Genomic DNA, 18,097 nt, shown 5'->3' on the forward strand with positions numbered 1-18,097 from the left:
TTTCTCCCCATTTCACTGGTGAAGATGCTGACATAGGGAGCGAACAAAGGTGAGATCAACAAACCACAGGAGAGGAGACATGCCCAGACTACCTAACATCAGACTCACGCTCATTTTACTATAGTACACGGGCTCTTGTTTTTTTGTTCAAGTTTTACTTTAAAAGCAGATACAGCAACATTTATTTTAAAACATTAGCTGGAAAACCCAATGCAATTTGGAAAGACAGGCAGGCTTTGTGGCCGAGTGAGACATGAAAATGCTGTGTTGTCGTGGGGGACCGAGCACAGATGCATTTCTTATCCTTTCTTCTCTCTCTTTTTAAAAAATATTTTATTATTGTTATTTTTGTGTGGGGGTGCAGATTTTGTTTCATTTTCTTTTTCTTTTTCCTGGAATATAATTGGCTTACAAGGTTGTGTTACTTTGAGTGTACAGCAAAGTTATTCATACACACACACACACACACACACGCACACACACATATATATACACACACACACAAACACACACATATATGAGTGAGTGAAAGTTGCTCAGTCGTGTCCAGCTCTTTGCAACCCAATGGCCTATACAGTCCATGGAATTCTGCAGGCCAGGCCAGAATACTGGAGTGGGTAGCTATTCCCTTCTCCAAGGGATCTTTCCAACTCAGGGATCAAACCCAGGTCTCCCACATTGCAGGCAGATTCTTTACCATCTGAGTCACTCGGGAAGCCCAAGAATACTGGAGTGGGTAGCTTATCCCTTCTCCAGGGTATCTTCCCAGCCCAGGACTCAAACTGGGGTCTCCAACATGATTTCCCAGTATACGCGATATCAAGATATTGAGTATAGTTTCCTGTGCTATACACTATGGACCTCCCAGGTGGCGCTAGTGGTAAAGAACTCACCTGCTAATGCAGGAGACATCAGAGATGCGGGTTCAATTCCCAGGTCGGGAAGATCCCCTGGAGAAGGAAATGGCAACCCACTCCAGTATTCTTGCCTGGGAAATCCCATTGGCAGAGGAGGCCGGCTGCCTACAATCCATGACGTTGCAAAGAGTCAAACACGACTGAAGTGACGTAGCATGCATATATATGCTAGAGTCTTCTTTCTCCTCTTTCAAGAATTAAAATGGTGGAGCAAGGTATTGTGCTTTCCTTAAGCCAATTTCAAGGTGTTGCAAGGAGCTATTTACGAAGGAGCAAGAATGGTAGAACCACCTGCAGCTTTTAAATCAAAAGGTTCAAACCTGAAGATCAAACGCACCATTGAGTACACAGTGCTTTCAAGTAAAGAGGGAATATGGAGAGAAAACTCAAGAGGAAGTGACCAACAGTTGGCACTTAGGTTTCAAAGAAATTGACCAGCTGGGAAGGACTATGGGATTTGAGGTGAACAGGCTGAGCTGGTGGTGATAGCACTGTCCTGAGTCACGCTGTGTTCTGGGGGAGAGACAAGGGCTGGGAACCCCTGAACCAGAGGGGATCGGTCCTGGCTTTGATCCAATAGTTCCATGGAGACAGCACCTGGACTGTCATGCAGCTTTGGGCTGCGTGGTGTGAGAAGGAAGGGCAAAGACTAGAAGGCATTCAGCCAAGGGGGCCAGGAATAATTAAAAGAAGAGTGAGGTTACCTTTCATGGACAAAGACCGACTATACTTACTCTAAATGACAACAGAAGGAGACCAGGAAGATAATTGAAGGATCCTGAAGATCAAAGGGCTAGAGGATTTGCTCTCTCTTTGGCACAAAGGTCTAGAATTGCAAAAACCAGAACAAATGTAGGATGGTAAAATGCAGGTTGTTTGAAAGAAACATTCTTTAAAAAAAAAAAAAAAAAACTGGGATGTTAGCTTAGGAACAACTCAGAGTTGAGGGACCATTCAAAATCTGTTCGTAAGAGCTCAAAAAATGTTATTTGGAAGGGAGAAACCATGTATGACCAGTAAAAGAATAACTTAGAAGATCTGCTAGCTAGATCATAATCACTTACCATGACAATGTGACATAAAAATTTTTTTAAAAAAGCAAAAAGAAAATCTCTGTTCTGATCAGTCACGTGTGCATTCTACAACCAAAGCTTTGGGAATAGAAACAGGACCCCTAAGATTCTTACAGTCATGATAGAATATAGAGTATCTCTTTGGAAGAAATTCTGGCATAAGCTTAAAAGAGAATGCAGGTATATTTCTAAATGTGTAAACTCAGGGATATTGAAAGGCACATTACAAGAGGACAGATTGATGGGGAAGAAGACCACTTTCTGAGGCCAAGTCCTGCTAAATTAATTCTATAGCTGATCTCAAGAAAAAAAAAGGAGACAATAATTTGTTCAAAAATACATATCCCATTCATTTTATACATCCCTTCATGGGGCCGGTCATTTTGTAGTGGACCAGGGAGAAGGGGTATTCTAAGAAGTACACTGCACACTGATGTCTGAAAGGTGGCTAGGTGCTAAAGAAGGGGAGAGACGGCAGATGAGAAGGCTGAGACGCAGAGCAGCGCCCAGGGCAGAATCAAGAGGAGTCTGATACGGCTGGAGGGCTCTCAGGTGCGAGACGCAGAAACCCAGAGCTGACAACCCAGGTCAAGCTCTTTGTGAGCCATACAGAGGCTTTTGAACATCTGCCCCAGACAAGCAGGGGAAACACTGAAAGCTGTCAAATAGAAAAATGGTGAGATAAACTTGGTATTTTAGAGCAATGGTCCTGGCTAATAGATGGAGAATGGATGACACGGATAAAGACTAGAGACAGAGAGATAAAATAAAATAGGAGTTTGTTGCAGAAGTCCAGAAAAGAAATGATGATGGTCTAGGTGAAGAGAGTGAGAGAGATGGACGATGGTGGTGGATTGGAGGGACTGAACAACTTTGAAAACTATTGTAAAGGAAGCACGCAGGGGCCTTGATGCTCAATCAGATGGGCAGATCAATAAAGATGTCTAGGTTTCTCACTTGGACATTGAGCATGGATGTCAATGAGAGAACATTGAAATAGAATAAGGATTTAGGGATGGGTAGGTGGCTCTAGTGGTAAGGAAGGCACCTGCCAATGCAGGAGATGCAAGAGACACAGGTTTGATCCCCGGATTGGGAAGATCCCCTGGAGGAGGGCATGGTAACCCACTCCTGTATTCTTGCCTGGGAAATCCCATGGACAGAGGAGCCTGGTGGACTTACAATCCATCAGGTCGCAAAGAGTCAGACACGACTGATTTGACTTAGCACCCATGCACAGAGAAAAGTAAAATCAATTTGACACTATTAGAGATTTTGGGTTCTGGGAAATAGGCCATCCTTGGGCAGGACTGTCACTACATCTGTGAATGGAAAGGTCTAGGGTGTAAGGAGAAGCAGGACTAGAGAGGGAGCTTTGAGAGGCGTCAGCTCGTAAGTGGCTAATGCTGCCTGGGAAGCAAACGAATGGCCAAGACACAATTATGATCATGATATTTTTAAATGACCTATGACCAAGCTTGAGGAACACCAACATGTAATGGCTAGTAGAGGAAGACTGTTCTGGGAAGGATGGAGAATGAGAAGCACTGGAAATACAAGAAGGAAGCCAAGATCCAGGGGAATAGATGTGAAGACTGAAAACTCCATGGACAGATGAGTGGGCTACAGTCTCTGCGGCAGCAAAAAATCGGACCTGACTGAGCTCACACATACTCACTATGACATGTCAGGCTTGGCTGATACAAAGATGAATCAGACAAATATAGTTTATTTCACTGCCCAGAGAAGTCAGGAAGACTTTTGAGAGAAAGTGACAATTGCTGTGTCTTGAAGGGTGAACAGAAATTGCTATAAAAGAGGTCACATCCTTCCCGAGGGACTGAGTGTGCCAAGTCAGAGTGTTGGCTCAGTGTGACATGCTTGAGGCATGAGAAGCATTTGCCTGTTGCACATCCAAAGGGTGAAAGGATGTTTGTTGAAGGGCTGTTTGAGGGGACAGGGGATGTACCAGGGTCTGGAGCAGGAGTCTGTGCTAAAGGTGGGGGCCCTGAGAGCGTTATAAGAATGTAAGGAGTATATCCTCCTGGTCTAGAATCACGTGTTTAGTAAATGCCCTGGATGCTACAGAACTGTACAAAGAGGAGCTTTATTTAAGAAAGAGAATCAATAGCTTCAATATGAATGTGGGAGACGCAGCAGTGAGGGCTCCCTGGAGCTGGGAAACACCAGTGATGTTGTGGACATTGTCTTGTGCAGCTGGGTGGAGGACTCTGCAGTTCTGAGAAGATAAGAGAAGGCCAGGATTAGAGGCTGGTGGAGAATAATTTAGTTAGAGTGAAACTGACTCTAACAATTGTCACCCATACAGGTATTTCCATAAAAGAGCATGCAGGAGATCACCTGCAATGCAGGAGATCCAGGTTCAATCCCTGGGTCAGGAAGATCCCCTGGAGAGAGGAATGGCAACCTACTCCAGTATTCTTGTCTGGAGAATTCTGTGGACAGAGTAGCCTGGCAATCTGCAGTCCACGGGGTCACAAAAAGTCAGCCACGACTGAGCAGCTTTCACTTTCAAAAAAATAAAAATGAAAAAATAAATTAATAAATAAGCCACTAGACAATAGTGTTGACTGAATGCTAGGAATTAGTAGGAGATGAGCAGAACCTTAAATCTTGGTGATGAATTTTTATTTGATTCCCTTAAAGTTGTACCAGAGATGCCAGACCATGGCCCAACCTCCCTTAGCATCATGAGTGTTTCAAGGTCTTCGGTAGGGAGGCAGCTGCCTTATACTGAACATCCCTGAGTTCTAGGAGCATCACCCATGTGATCAATCCATGTTTATGCTGACAATGAGGTCGTACTCACAGGGGTTAATTAACCTGACCTTGGTCAGAGTTTAACATAGGCTGGGTTGAATAGCCCAACTCATTCAGGCTCCCAAGGGGCTGTTTCTTTCTTTATATCTGCGCTATCTTCACTCACTGATCATATTTAGTGAAAGTGAAAGTGTTCATTGCTCAGTTATGTCCACAGTCATGTCCAACTCTTAGTGACCCCATGGACTATAGCCCACCAGGCTCCTCTGTCCATGGAATTCTCCAGGCAAGAATACTGGAGTGGATAGCCGTTACCTTTTCCAGCGGATCTTCCCAACCCAGGGATTGAACTCGGGTCTCCCGTGTTACGGCAGATACTTTACCATCTGAACCACCAGGGATCATACATAGAATTGAGCATTTTCCTGGCAAAACAGTTGGCTGGCCCTACTGCTAACTGACTTTTTAGCTGCTGGTTTGCTAAGGACCAAAGGAAAGGCTACACGTTAGTGGTGTGAGGTAGGAGGAATCAGTACCTGCATCACTAGTATGATGATTCCTGCTGACAGTGATGAAGGCCTCACCTAGGTGACTGGTGAGGCTTTGCTCTAAGGACCTTTGATTTTTATCAAGGAATATGCCTGCACTTGTTCTAGAAACTCCCATAAAAAAGCCAGGACAGAGGTAGCAATTGGAATGGGATCACAGGTCCTTCTCCCCTCCCACCCCTCCATATTTACTGAGCGCTTCCTGGGTGACAGATGGCATGGGGCATCCTTCTTTTTCTTCTCAAGGTGATCAGGCGGTTATATCCCTATGGTACAGAAAACAAAAAAGAGGTTTGAAGACTACATTTTCCCAAGGTCGCGTCTCAATCTGGGTCTCCATAGAAGTAAGTGCATCGCTCTAAATAATCATTTACACATCTGTCTCCTCCATGACAGAGTGAACAATTGACAGGAGAAAGCTTCGTCTTCCATCTCAGAGGCCCCAGTGCTTAGCGGTTTGGGGGCACGTAGCGCGGGCAGCTGCATAGACAGCCATGAAAGGCTACTATTTGTCAGGCATTTCATTGGGCCCTAGGGCTCCAGTAATGATGTTAATCACTCTTGGAGAGTTTGCTCCCCCTGATTTTGTGTTGCATCCATTGTTCAGTTTTAATCGTCTCTCCCTTGTAAGGAAGGTCATATCATCCTTGTTTTTGTGAATGTAGAAACTAAGAACCTAGTGGTTGAATAGACCCACCTCTGTTCACAGGGCTTGCTAAGTGGTAGACAGGAAACAGAAGCCACAACTTCTGATCCACAACATCCTAAACAATGTACCCATCTATCATGTAGCTGCCAAGATGAATTGGGCCCTATTCACAACTTCAGGGTGATGCTCATTTCAGAAAGGTGCTCTTGGAAGATAAACTGAGGGATCTGGGCCCCCTTTCTATGCTGCTTGGGGTGGATCTGTGGGTTCCAGTCAAAAAATCCACATGTTTGAAAGGGATTAAATCTCTACTTGGAGAGAAAAAAGTAACTAGGTCTCAGACCTATCTTGAGAAATGGTTAAGTCATCAAGAGGTTGACTGCTTCTTTGGTGGTCAATGGTTTCCAACTTGTTTATTTATCTCTTTTTACCACAGGAGTTAAAAAGAGGCTGCCAACCAACCCCAAGCAGAGATGGTCCAGGAGATCTTAGATCTGTGTGATACCCTGGCCATAGCACCACTGGGGAGAGACTAGCGATACAGCAGTGAAAAATGCCAGTGTGGATGATCACCATAATTGCTTTCTGGAAAGCGACAAATCTAATTCCCAGTAAAATGTCATTAGAATTTGCCAGGTCCTTTGATGGGGAAAATAAAATACCCTTCCTAGAAATTTCTCATGCTCTGTGGTTTCTAGAGAGATTCCAATGACTGCAGGGAAAGATAATGTGATGATATGATTTTGGAACCTATGTTAATTTCCCTGCTCCATCAAATGTCTGTGGACTGTTCATAGACAGTAAATTACAAAGCCCAAGCTGATTTTTTTTTTTTTAATTTCTATGAGAATGATGTATCCAGGGACACTCAGTCTGAGTTCAGTCCTGCCTTTCATTGAAGGTTATTAAGTTCTGACTTTGTTGTCTCTACAATGGGGCTAATACTAGAATTTTCTCTTAAGTTTGTCGGGAGCTTTGCACGCTAGTCCAGGTTGAGCACTCAGCCTTGTGCCCGGCTCTATAAATGTTAGCATTGATCCTGACTGTAACACTTGAACTGTTTCTCTTCTTCTTCTTTAGGCTGGGGTATTGTGACTGAGCTGGTTTTATTTAAATAACTCTCTTTCTTCTCTGTCATCACTTCCTTACTGGGCTGATTGACTTGCTGTGAGTGGAGGACTCTCTAAAGGTAGTTTGGTGAGCTCACCATACCCGACAATGCTCGGGGGTAATTTCTAGTGCTGGTTAAGTGTCTCTGGCCCTGAACTTTGTGGAGAGAGGATTGGAGAGTTGGGTGCTGAAATATATAGTCAGAAGACTCAATTCCTTTCTTGTAATAATTGAAATCATTTCAATTCATTTCTCTCTAGGTTGGGCAGAAACATGCTTTCAGTAGTGAGAAAATCTGGAGGGAATCCATTGACCTGAGCAGTCATATAATGCATGAAGTTAATGGACAAAAAATGATATTCATTTTCAGTTTATAATAGCATTTTTTTCCCGTAGCATCTAAACTTAGGGGCAGCCAGGGACGCTATCAGAGCAACAACAGAACCACTGGCAGATACGTGAACTTTGTTGTATCTAACAATTATTGGATCTACGGTGAACTAAAATAAAAACCAACCCAAGTTTTGACACTAAGATAATAAATTATAAATTATGGAAGTCTACGCCACCGATGATCTTGTAAACAACAGGCTGGTCTCTTAGCAACAGACCAAGGAGATCAGGCTGTTGATAGGAACAGAGCAGACAGGACTGTTTTGCTGTGCTTGCTACGCAGGACCAGAAACAACATTTTAACACCCGCCTGAGGCCCCTTCTCTGCCTAGGACTTCTTTCTTTAGCGACCAGCCTGGGCCATGAGCAAAAAAAGTTGTCCTAGAATTTCAGAGTTTCTTTATCACCAACCCAAGTGCCAGGTCCCATGGAGAGGATGAAAGAAATACAGGCTTAGGAGTCAAGGGCTGGGACAAGGATGCCCTACATGCAAGTGAGGGAATCAGAAACGAGGACGAAGGAGAAATAAATGCATTCTCATTGGGCGTTGTCTGAAATTAGAACTCTATAAATGGGGACTCCTTTCCCTGCCCCCCCCCACCTCCAACTCTTTTGATTTTTAAAATCTCACTTAGGGTGGTTGTCATGAAGAAATTTAGACAAGACTTTGACAATGTGCCAAAATGGTTTATTTTTAAATGTTGTTCCCAAAAGCACCAGAATATTAAGTTGGAGCAAATGTTGCTTGGAAGAGTGGAGGGGTGGTGGTCACACAGACGTTGGAGGGAGGCTGGGAGGTTTGAGGTCTGTAGACTTTAATTATCAGAGGTGGTCGGGCTAGACGATTCATTTGCTTGGAAGCCTTTTTAAAAGTGTGTATGTGTGTGTGTCTTTCTAAATTGCAGTCTTTTCTGGGTTGGGGTGGAGAGAGAGAGGTTTTCTTTAATTAATTAGATGTTTACCTGGAACATCTTCCCTCAGTGGTTTAGACAATCACCTGCCCACATGTTAGGAGTGAAATGTGATAAAGTCTCTTGGAGTGTGATTTTCCTAAAGAAAAAAAAAAATCTTAGGATATTTAGTAGCAAACGGCCTTTCTCTTTGTGATGGAAGCAGTGAGTTCTATGTTATCCATCCACGAAGAGATGGACACAGACGCTGACTCAGGATTTTAAGAACACATCAGCCCCTAATTGTACAGGGACCACGTGACCTGCATCTCCCTCCATAGGGCCGACTTCGCGCAGTTTAATTTTTCAGGATAAACATGGCCGACTAAAGTATGATGACTTGGGGTGTATTTGGCGTGTCATTTTAAACTTTTCATACGTGTAAATTTATCTCTGTCAAAGAAAGAGAAAATACTCTGCGGTTCCCCAGGGACCCCATTTTTTTTTTTTTCCAGGCTCCCTCTGATACCACGAAAGGTGGCTTGGTGACATCCGAAGTGATTAGCTCCCGTCCTGAGGTTTTAGAATGTATTTGTTCTTAGCAGTCGTCTGCTGGGATGAAATTCTACCCGGCATAGTGCTCTGGCCCCAGTGGAGAGGGGCCCTGGATCTGTCAGACACCCGGCCCGGCCCCCTGGGTCTGGCCCCCTTCGCATCCACATCCCTAGCACGCAGGGCAGCTCCCGCAAAGAAGGCACAGCTCCTTCCTGCTGTTGGCAGGGCCTCAGAGCCTGGCGATGTCAGCTGGCTTCCCCAAGCATCGTGCCAGCGCCCAGATTCCACTCCAGGACCGAGTGACCTCAAACCCCTCCAGGCTCTCTCCACCACTGGCCTGATGGTTGCCCTGGGGACAGGTCATTACCAGGCTCCCTACTGGGTACACTCTTGCTTTTTCTGGCCTTCCCCCCCACACCCTTTTTTAATTAAAAAGAACGTACCATCATGCATTATCATCAAAATCAATAGTACACAAGACAAAAAGTTAAAAGGTTAAATCTCCTCTCATCCCCTGTCCTAGCCCCCCAGACATGTCACTCCCCCTAATATCACAGCAGATCTTTGTTGAACTAAATTTTCATTGTTTGCAGGGGAGTGTTTCTGAACAGAAAGAATGCGATTCCTTTTCTTCTGTTATTTGTTTATAACAGGCACATTTCGAGGAAATGAGAAGTAACCCTTATCTTTGATGTGTTTTAGTCTCACTTATCTTGTCAACACACCAGGGAGAGGGGGCCGAGCTCTTTGAATCACCTCCCCCACCCCCGACCCCAGTGGGACTCTGAATCACCTAGGCTGGACTTTTCAGAACCCACCAACCTTGAATCCATGACACGAGGAGTCAGAATTGATAACTGAGCACTTCAGCGGTTCCGGTCAGCTCTGATCTCGGCAATATGAGTTCTCCCCTTTCCCCGCTGGATCAGAATCCTGCCTCAGATTCCCCAAGGGGATGTGTGTGCATCGTCCGGTTGGAGAGAAACCCAGCGCAGGGCTCCGCTGCTTGAGAGGGAAGACACAGAACAATGAAACGAGCCATCGAGAGAGACTCAGGCTTCCAGGGAAGACTCCTGGAACTCAATAGGCACATGCACCACGAGACGGCTGTCAGTGCAGAGCCCCTCACTGCTGGGAGAGAGTGGAGGGTTGCTTCTCCTCTGAAGAGGCCCGACTGTAGCAAAGACTGTGGGGAGGATCTCCCACCTAGTGGCTAGCAGGCCTGTCTAGTCTCCGAGATGGTCTAAGTGGTCCTGCGTTGAGTGGGGAAGCAAGCAGAGAGCAAGACCCTTCCTCTGCATCTGGTTTCCTCTGGGTCCCGGGTCCTGCTCCCTGCCCAGCCCTGTGTGAGCTGGTTTTAACGCAACCCCGCCAGGCTTCCTGGCCCCACAATGCAGCACCCCGGCTGGCAGGCGTTCAGCTCCACACTAAACACTTGGCCCCGTTTCAACACGGCTGCCAAGATTTGGCAACCAGAGAGTTGCAGGGAAGCAGCAGGCTGCTAAACCCTTTCACATTTTTAATTAGATCCACACACCCATGTCTTTGAGCTATCATAAATATACAGATGACATAGAGAGTATTATTCCTGATTAGAGAGAGAGAGAGAAAAAAAAAAAGGAAGCCAAATCTCGATCATGGTCTATCTTACTTTATTAGAATAATTGACCTATCGCTAGCTGGGGGGGATGAAGAGGAAGAGAGAGGGGAGAGCTATTTGCTTGAGTGACACTATGTCTTGATGCCGAGAACCTCCCCAGGAATCTGAAAACACAGGTCTCGTTCTGCCTTGCTGTCATCCTGGGCTTTGAGAGCATCACCAGAAGAGGGCATTCTTGGCAGTCACTCAGCCTCCAGTGCCCAGGAACTCGAGGGGTGGGGGGTGTTCCAGGAGTTGTTAAAGCCACCCCCACCCCCCTTTCTAGGTGATAGCCTCACCACTCCGCAGAGCTCTGGGGTCAGCACCTCTGCCTTAAAAAGCCGTCACTTTTGCTTCAATGTGGCTGTAATATGTTTTTGTCACTTTACCTCCTCTGCTGTTTTGTCTCTGGGTATCCTTCACTGTAAAATAACATATAACTGCTGCCTCTTATTTTTTTCTAAATCTCTTGCCACAACACATACACCCTGCTTCTTTCACTCAGAACCCAGCTTCTTCCACTCAGCTCGTGGGCCATCCTGCAGGTCTGGGAGGGCTGAGCCGGTCAAATCTTGAGTCTTGTCGAATCTTGAGTCTCATCGTCCTGGACTCTGACTCCAGCTCTGTCATATGGCTTCAGACACATGACTTCTAAGCCCGTTGCTTTGGTTCCCTCATCTGAGCTATCTCAAGCAGGTCTGACCTCAGAGATTGTGGGGGTTAAATAACATGCGTGTTAGGCTCCTAATGCTGAGGGCTCCCCACAACTGCACCTGATCTTTATTATTGTTAGGAAAAAAAACGCACGGCAGTACACGTGCCTTTCAGAGGCTTGCGGACCAACCACAAGGACTCCCAGGTGGAGTCTTCATAGAGTTCTCCCTGTCCGTCCCTGCCCTGTCTCCCCTCCCCTGTGTGACAAGGACCGCCTGTGTGTCTCAGACAACCACCTCTGGCTGGATTAGCTGCTGCGAGTTGAAGGCAAATAGGGTTTGACTCAGGCCTCCGTGTGGGGAGGCGTGTGCTTCATTTTAAAACATGTTAAGAAGGAAATGAAACACTTGATGTGCCAGGAAAGGAGTATCTCTGGCTGTCCCATCTGAGAGCACGAAGTGCACAGACAGGCCCACGGAGGCCTCGCCACGTGGCTTCTGGGAGACGTCCAACACACAGGCCTGCCACCCTGGGCTGTTTGTCACCCGCTCTCCGCTGAATGTTGTGGACATCCGGCAGCATTTGGGCTTTCTTCTTCTCTTTCTTTGATTTTTGATTTAGTTTTGCTGTTATTCCCTCCCTCCCCCACAGGACTTGAAAATAAGATCATCTTTTACGGCGACAACAGCCTGACAAACTGGAGTGACCGTGTCTGTGAAATGGGCTGGAGCTATTTCCAGGCCCAACTTGTGCCATCCCACAGAGGCAAAGGCTGAGGACAGACTGTGCCCGGAGGCCTGGATGTCTCATTTTCCCCTGCAGCTCTGGGCTTGTCCCCAGTCCCTCACACCTCCCTGTCCCCGCCGCCCACTAGTTACAGGGAATCCCCTTTAATTAGGAGAGAAAGGATGCAAGCTACACACACAGACACACACACACACACACACACACACACACATACACACACACACACAGATAATGAAAACAGAACCCCGGCGTGAGGAATATTTCACCAAGACATGGAGAGAGCAGTGATCTGGCAGGGCCACAGACAGCAGCATCAGCCCAGGTTGAGCTCCCAGGTGTCTTCCAAGGTCATAATCAGGCTCCACTAGGGAGAATACGGCTGTTCATTATTAGTTATTTATACAAGAAGCAGCGGCTAATTTCCACCAGAGTGAAACAATACATAATCTAGATAATGTCCTTCCTGGAGCCAGAGCTGTCAGCCTGGAGTCAGTCCTGAGTCCTGAGATGCTATTGGCGGCCACCGGTGTGCCATTCCCACCTCTGCTCAGAGGAGACGGGCAAAGAGACACCCGGACCCTCCCTGTGTCCTGAGTCGGGTGGGGGTGGTGGGGTGCCTGAATGAATGTGGGCTTTGAATGTTTTTAAGGCTGTATTAGGTGGCTTGGGTTGCAGAAACAGAGCATCGCGGCCTGGGTGATTTAAGCAACAGAAATTTATTTTCTAACATTTTTCTAGTTTAGAAGTTCAGGATCAAAGTTCTGGTCACCTTGGTTTCTGGTGAGACCTCTCTTCCTGGCTTGTAGATGGCCAGCATGTCCCTAGGGCCTTGCCTTGGGGCCTTGTAGAGAGAGTGAGGGGAGAGAGAGAAAGCTAGCTAGCTAGCAAGCTCTCTGGAGTCTCATCTTAAAGGGTACTAATTCTGTAGGATCCGAGTTCAACTCTTATGGCTTTATTTAACCTCAGTCACTTCCTTAGAGGCACCATCTCAAATCACAGCCACACTGAGGTCAGAGCTCCAACATGTGAATTTTGGAAACACACAAACATTCAGTCCATCGCAAAGGCATTTCATGTGCTATCGAAAGGAGACAGAGTCAGGCTGGGATTCTACTCTCACTCCACCATATTAGCTGTGTGACCTTGTGCACATACACCAGCCTCTCTGAGCCTGATTTCCATGCTTGAAAATGAAGGTAGACAGTGTTTCCCTCGGAGTGTGATTGTGAAAACAAAGGGTGAGGTATAGCACTCACAGTGACTGGCCCGGGGAGGCACTCACAAGAGGAGGCAGCTATGGTGGTGGTGATGTTGTTAGTTACCATGTGATATTAGCATTTATTAACAGCACCCAGATATTCTTGTCCAAAATGATGCCTTAGAGTCTTGCATCCTCTCTACTGCTGCCTATATATGTTACCCTTCATCACCAAGGCTCATGGGTGTCAGGCAGGCAAATAGGAAGTGGAATAGTGGGTAGCGGTGTTTATTATGGGATCCAGAGGAAATGAGAATGCTCAGTTCCAGGCAGGGTTGGGGTTGGGGTGGGGGGACTTTTTAATCTATAATCACTTAACTATTAGTGAATTGTCCGTTCATTGTTGCCAACATTATGCATTAATACAGTCATGACCCCCTAGTCTGAAACTCTTTAAAAAAAGATTTTTTTTTTGAAACAAACATTTTACTGGTGTGTAGTATTAGTGTCAGGTGTATAGTAAAATGATTCAGTTTATATAGATATATATGCATATAATTTTTCAGATGCCTTTCCATTATAGGTTTTTACAAAATATTGAACACAGTTCTCTGTGCAGTACAGTAGGTCTTTGTTTATTTTACATATAACAGTGGGTCTCTGTGGCTTAAAGCAAAGTCCTGCAGGAAGAAAGAAGCAGTCTGTTTCTTACTGGGAATCTAAAGCTAAGTGACCCAAACTCGCAATACCAAAAGGAGGCAGAATCCCTTTCAAAGGACTATGCAATTCCAGGGGTAGGAGGAATTGGGAGATTGGGATTGACATATACGCACTATTGATATTATGTATAAAAGAGATAACTAATGGGAACCTAATGTATAGCTCAGGGAACCCTACTCCACGCACTGTGGTGACCTAACTGGGAAGGGAATCCAAAAGAGGGTATATATGTATCTACGCAGCTGATTCACTTTGCCGTACACCTGAAACTAACACAAGATTGTAAAGGAACCATATGCCAATAAACATTAATTAATCAAAAATTTGGAAAAAAATTAAAGTAAGAAACCTCAAAACACACACACACACACACAAAGGACTATGCAATTCCAAAGTGAAGTGAAAGTCAGTTGTGTCCAACTCTTTGCGACCCCATGGACTATACAGTCTGTGGAATTCTCCAGGCCAGAATATTGGAGTGGGTAGCCTTTCCCTTCTCCAGGGGATCTTCCCAACCCAGGGATCGAACCCAGGTCTCCCGCATTGCAGGCAGATTCTTTACCAGCTGAGCCACCAGGCAAGCCCAACAGTACTGGAGTGAGTAGCCTGTCTCTTCTCCAGCAGATCTTTCTGACCCAGGAATTGAACCCGGGTCTCCTGTATTGCAGGCAGATTCTTTATCAACTGAGCTATCAGGGAAGCCCTGCAATTCCCAAGGCCACACTCTAAGCTGCACAATCCTGACGTAGTCAGCAGTTGCAGCAACAATGGTGCAGGACCACCCCAGCCCAGTGTTTGCAACACTGAGTGTTTATTCTCATGCTCACTGGTCTCAAGTTCACAGTCGTTCTGTTGTGAGACTTGGTTCAGCTGCAAGGCTCTGCTCCAGGCCGTGTGTTGGCTGGATGTGGTTTTGGCTGTAGACTGGATTCAAGTCCACTCAGTGTCCATTTGCTCTGGCTCCCAGAGTGGGAGGACGCTAGCCACTGCAGGCATGTTCCACATAAATCCAGAGAAAAGCAAGCATATTTAAGGCAACTGATTGCATCAAGTCCACGGGCAACCAGCGGCTAAGCCCAGCCATGAGCAAGGTCCAGATCAGGGAGTGAGAAAGCAAAATATGGGCCCAGTCTTGTGAGTAGGGTCGGGAGAGAGTCAAGTTTAGCTGCACAGTAGTCCAAACTAAGAGGAGCCTGCATACACTGAGAAACAGAAAACTAGAATAGTGACAACAGCCACCCTCCATTATCAGCAGGATTGTACATCCCCCATTTATGGCCTTTCTAGTGGTTTACAGGCAGCATCTAGGTTTCCCTCGTGGTTCAGATGGTGAAGAATCTGCCTGCAATGCAGGAAATCCCAGTTCAATTCCTGCATCAGAAAGATATGCTGGAGAAGGGACAGGTTACCCACTACGGTACTGTCGGACTTCCAGAGGATCAGGAAGATCCCCTGGAGAAGAGAATGATTACTCATCCTAGTATTCTTGCCTGGAGAATTACATGGACAGAGGAGCCCATGGGGTCACAAAGAGTTGGACACGACTGAGTGACCAGCAGTTTCACAGGCAGCATCCGTTCTGATTGGTGAGACTCAGCTCTGACTGATCAGTGCCCAAGTCTTACTGACTTCAAGATATTTTGTCTTTCACCCTTGATTATGAGTATCCAGCGATACCAGAAAACTCTAACTTCTAGAACCTGTGACCACCTGCCCCAGTGACCCTCTGCTCAGAACCCTGCTCATCCTAAAGGCAGAGTCTAGCCCTGCAGCAAGTGTCAAGTGGACACAAGTTTCAGAATCCAGGAAATGGGGATCAGAGCTCTGATGCTTCCAAAAAGAGTGACCTTGAGCCAGCAATGTGACCTGTCTGGATCTCAGGTTTTCAGCAGAATGCTTATGGGATATTGTGCGGTTTGAAAGTCTCTTCCTGGATGGAAGAGACTGGAATTCTGGAATTCCAGAACGCCCTGGAATTCTGTTGCTCTGCATCCATTCAGTATTCCCTCCTCTGTGTCTCACCCTCAGGATTGGCTTGGAGCAAAATAGTCTCTAACTTCTCAGAGCTTCCTGCAGGTAAAAATGGGATAGCTGTCCCAGGAGTACCACAGGCATTATCAAGATGGTCTAGACAATACCACCTAAGACAAAACCCAATTCCCAGGGGGGACTCAGTCATCTCAGGGGCCCATCACTCATCACTATCCTATTTGGCTCCAAGCCAATCCTGAGGGTGAGACACAGAGGAGGGAATACTGAATGGATGCAGAGCAACAGAATTCCAGGGCGTCTACACCATCCAGGAAGAGACTTTCAAACCGCACCAGAGGGATTTGCCAGGAAACTAACTGGCATTCCCAGAGCAAGGCATTTTAATTCCCCATGCTGCTGCTATAGCAGCCAGAAAGTTCTCTGCATTCCTGCCCCCTGGGCATTGCACAAATAACACAAGCAAGATGTAAGCACGGGTGGTGTCTGGGAAGATCCAGGGGACGAGTCAGATATACAGTGATAACTATTATCATACCTGAAAATTAATTTGCATTATTCCTTTTAATCAAAGGATGAAAAGCCCCGGACAAACATCAAAATTAGATCCTCTCTAACATAGGTGGAAGGTGGCAGGATTAGCATTATTTTTGATTTTAGACAAAACAAAGCATTCAACATATATTGTTGAGCACCTACTCTGTGCCAAGCACTAAACCAGGGCACTAGGGCCAACAAGGTCTCTGCCTCTCAAGAGCATCCTTCATCACCTGTGTCTGGACAGAGAGAAAGGAAGGAAGGATGGTTGTATGAGGCTTCTGTCTCCATTTGTGGAATGAGAGCAGATAAGACATCCCATGATAAAACAGGAATGCCGATGCCCAGTGAAAATGTGGCCAAAGTATGATGCCCATCGGAAGTCCACTAAGTGAGTGTTAGTCACTCAGTCATGTCTGACTCTTTGTGACCCCATGGACTGTAGTCCACCAGGCTCTTCTGTCCATAGAGTCCTCCAGGCAAGAATATTGGAGTGTTCCACACAAATGTTCAGCAATTAATAGCATTAATAAAGCATTTTCTGTGACCTCATCATTGTTCTAGTAATTGCAGGCAATAATCTTTCCCTTCCTCACCGTAGTTTAGAATCTGCTGCTGCTGCTTCTGCTAAGTTGCTTCAGTTGTGTCTGACTCTGTGCAACCCCATAGACGGCAGCCCACCAGGCTCCCCCGTCCCTGGGATCCTCCAGGCAAGAACACTGGAGTGGGTTGCCATTTCCTTCTCCAATGCATGAAAGTGAAAAGTGAAAGTGAAGTCGCTCACTTGTGTCTGACTCTTCGCGACCCCATGGACTGCAGCCTACCAGGCTCCTCCGTCCATGGGATTTTCCAGGCAAGAGTACTGGAGTGGGGTGCCATTGCCTTCTCCAGTTTACAATCTAGCTTAAAAGAATTTATTATTATGTTGTCCATTCACCAAGTCATGTCCGATTCTTCATGACACCATGGACTGCAGCAAGCCAGGCTTCTCTGTTCCTAACATCTCCCAGAGTGTACCCAAGTTCATGCCCATGTAGTACTATACACATATGGAAAACACACAAAAAGATGATACAATATTATCTTTATTTGTTTTCATTCTAAACATAGCCTATCTCTTTGGAAATTCACTGGGGACAAAGTCTGAAGAATTCTCATGCCACAAAGTTATCAGTGAATGACCAAAAATGGAAATTCAGTATGGTCCACTCAAAAGGAGGAGGGGACATAGTATCAGCTCCACACCAGGGTTTTTATAATTACTTCACCTGCATGCCAATTTGCCCCTGAGTTTCCTGGCAGTCAAGGCAAAGGGAAAATATAGGCAATGGCAAACGTGTGTTTTTATTTTTGTTTTATTTTTAAGAAGAGAGGGCACACACGAAATCCTCTGGGGAGAGCTAGTTAGCATCGTGGACAAAGTCCAAAACACTAGCTTCTAGAATAAATGCATACCAAATTTCATATGACTGTTTTCCATAATGACTCTCAATAAAAAGCAAAGATGTAACAAAACACAACTCAACGGAGGTGATTTGGCAAGGAGCTAGAGAAAGTGGTCCAAGTCGGTAGCTTTCCAGGGATCCAGCCTGATGAAAGACTTTAACTCAACATAGCAACTTCCATGAGTAGATAAATAACATGTGCTCCACATCATTTTCTTTATCATTTCTCCAAGTATGGGTTTTGGTGAAAAA

The 18,097-nt window shown here is 45.8% G+C and overlaps 1 long non-coding RNA gene across 1 annotated transcript; it reads right to left on the reverse strand.

Moving 5' to 3' along the window:
• Positions 1–5,521: 5,521 nt before the first annotated feature.
• Positions 5,522–10,238, reverse strand: LOC122706193. Its single transcript, XR_006344336.1, has 3 exons — positions 10,123–10,238; positions 9,739–9,921; positions 5,522–5,585 (listed from the first exon to the last, which is right to left on the reverse strand). It is a non-coding gene; the product is annotated as an uncharacterized LOC122706193 (long non-coding RNA).
• Between the last annotated feature and the right edge of the window lie 7,859 nt (positions 10,239–18,097).

Source organism: Cervus elaphus, chromosome 13 (assembly GCF_910594005.1).
Source record: "Cervus elaphus chromosome 13, mCerEla1.1, whole genome shotgun sequence".
NCBI classification, from domain to species: domain Eukaryota; kingdom Metazoa; phylum Chordata; class Mammalia; order Artiodactyla; family Cervidae; genus Cervus; species Cervus elaphus.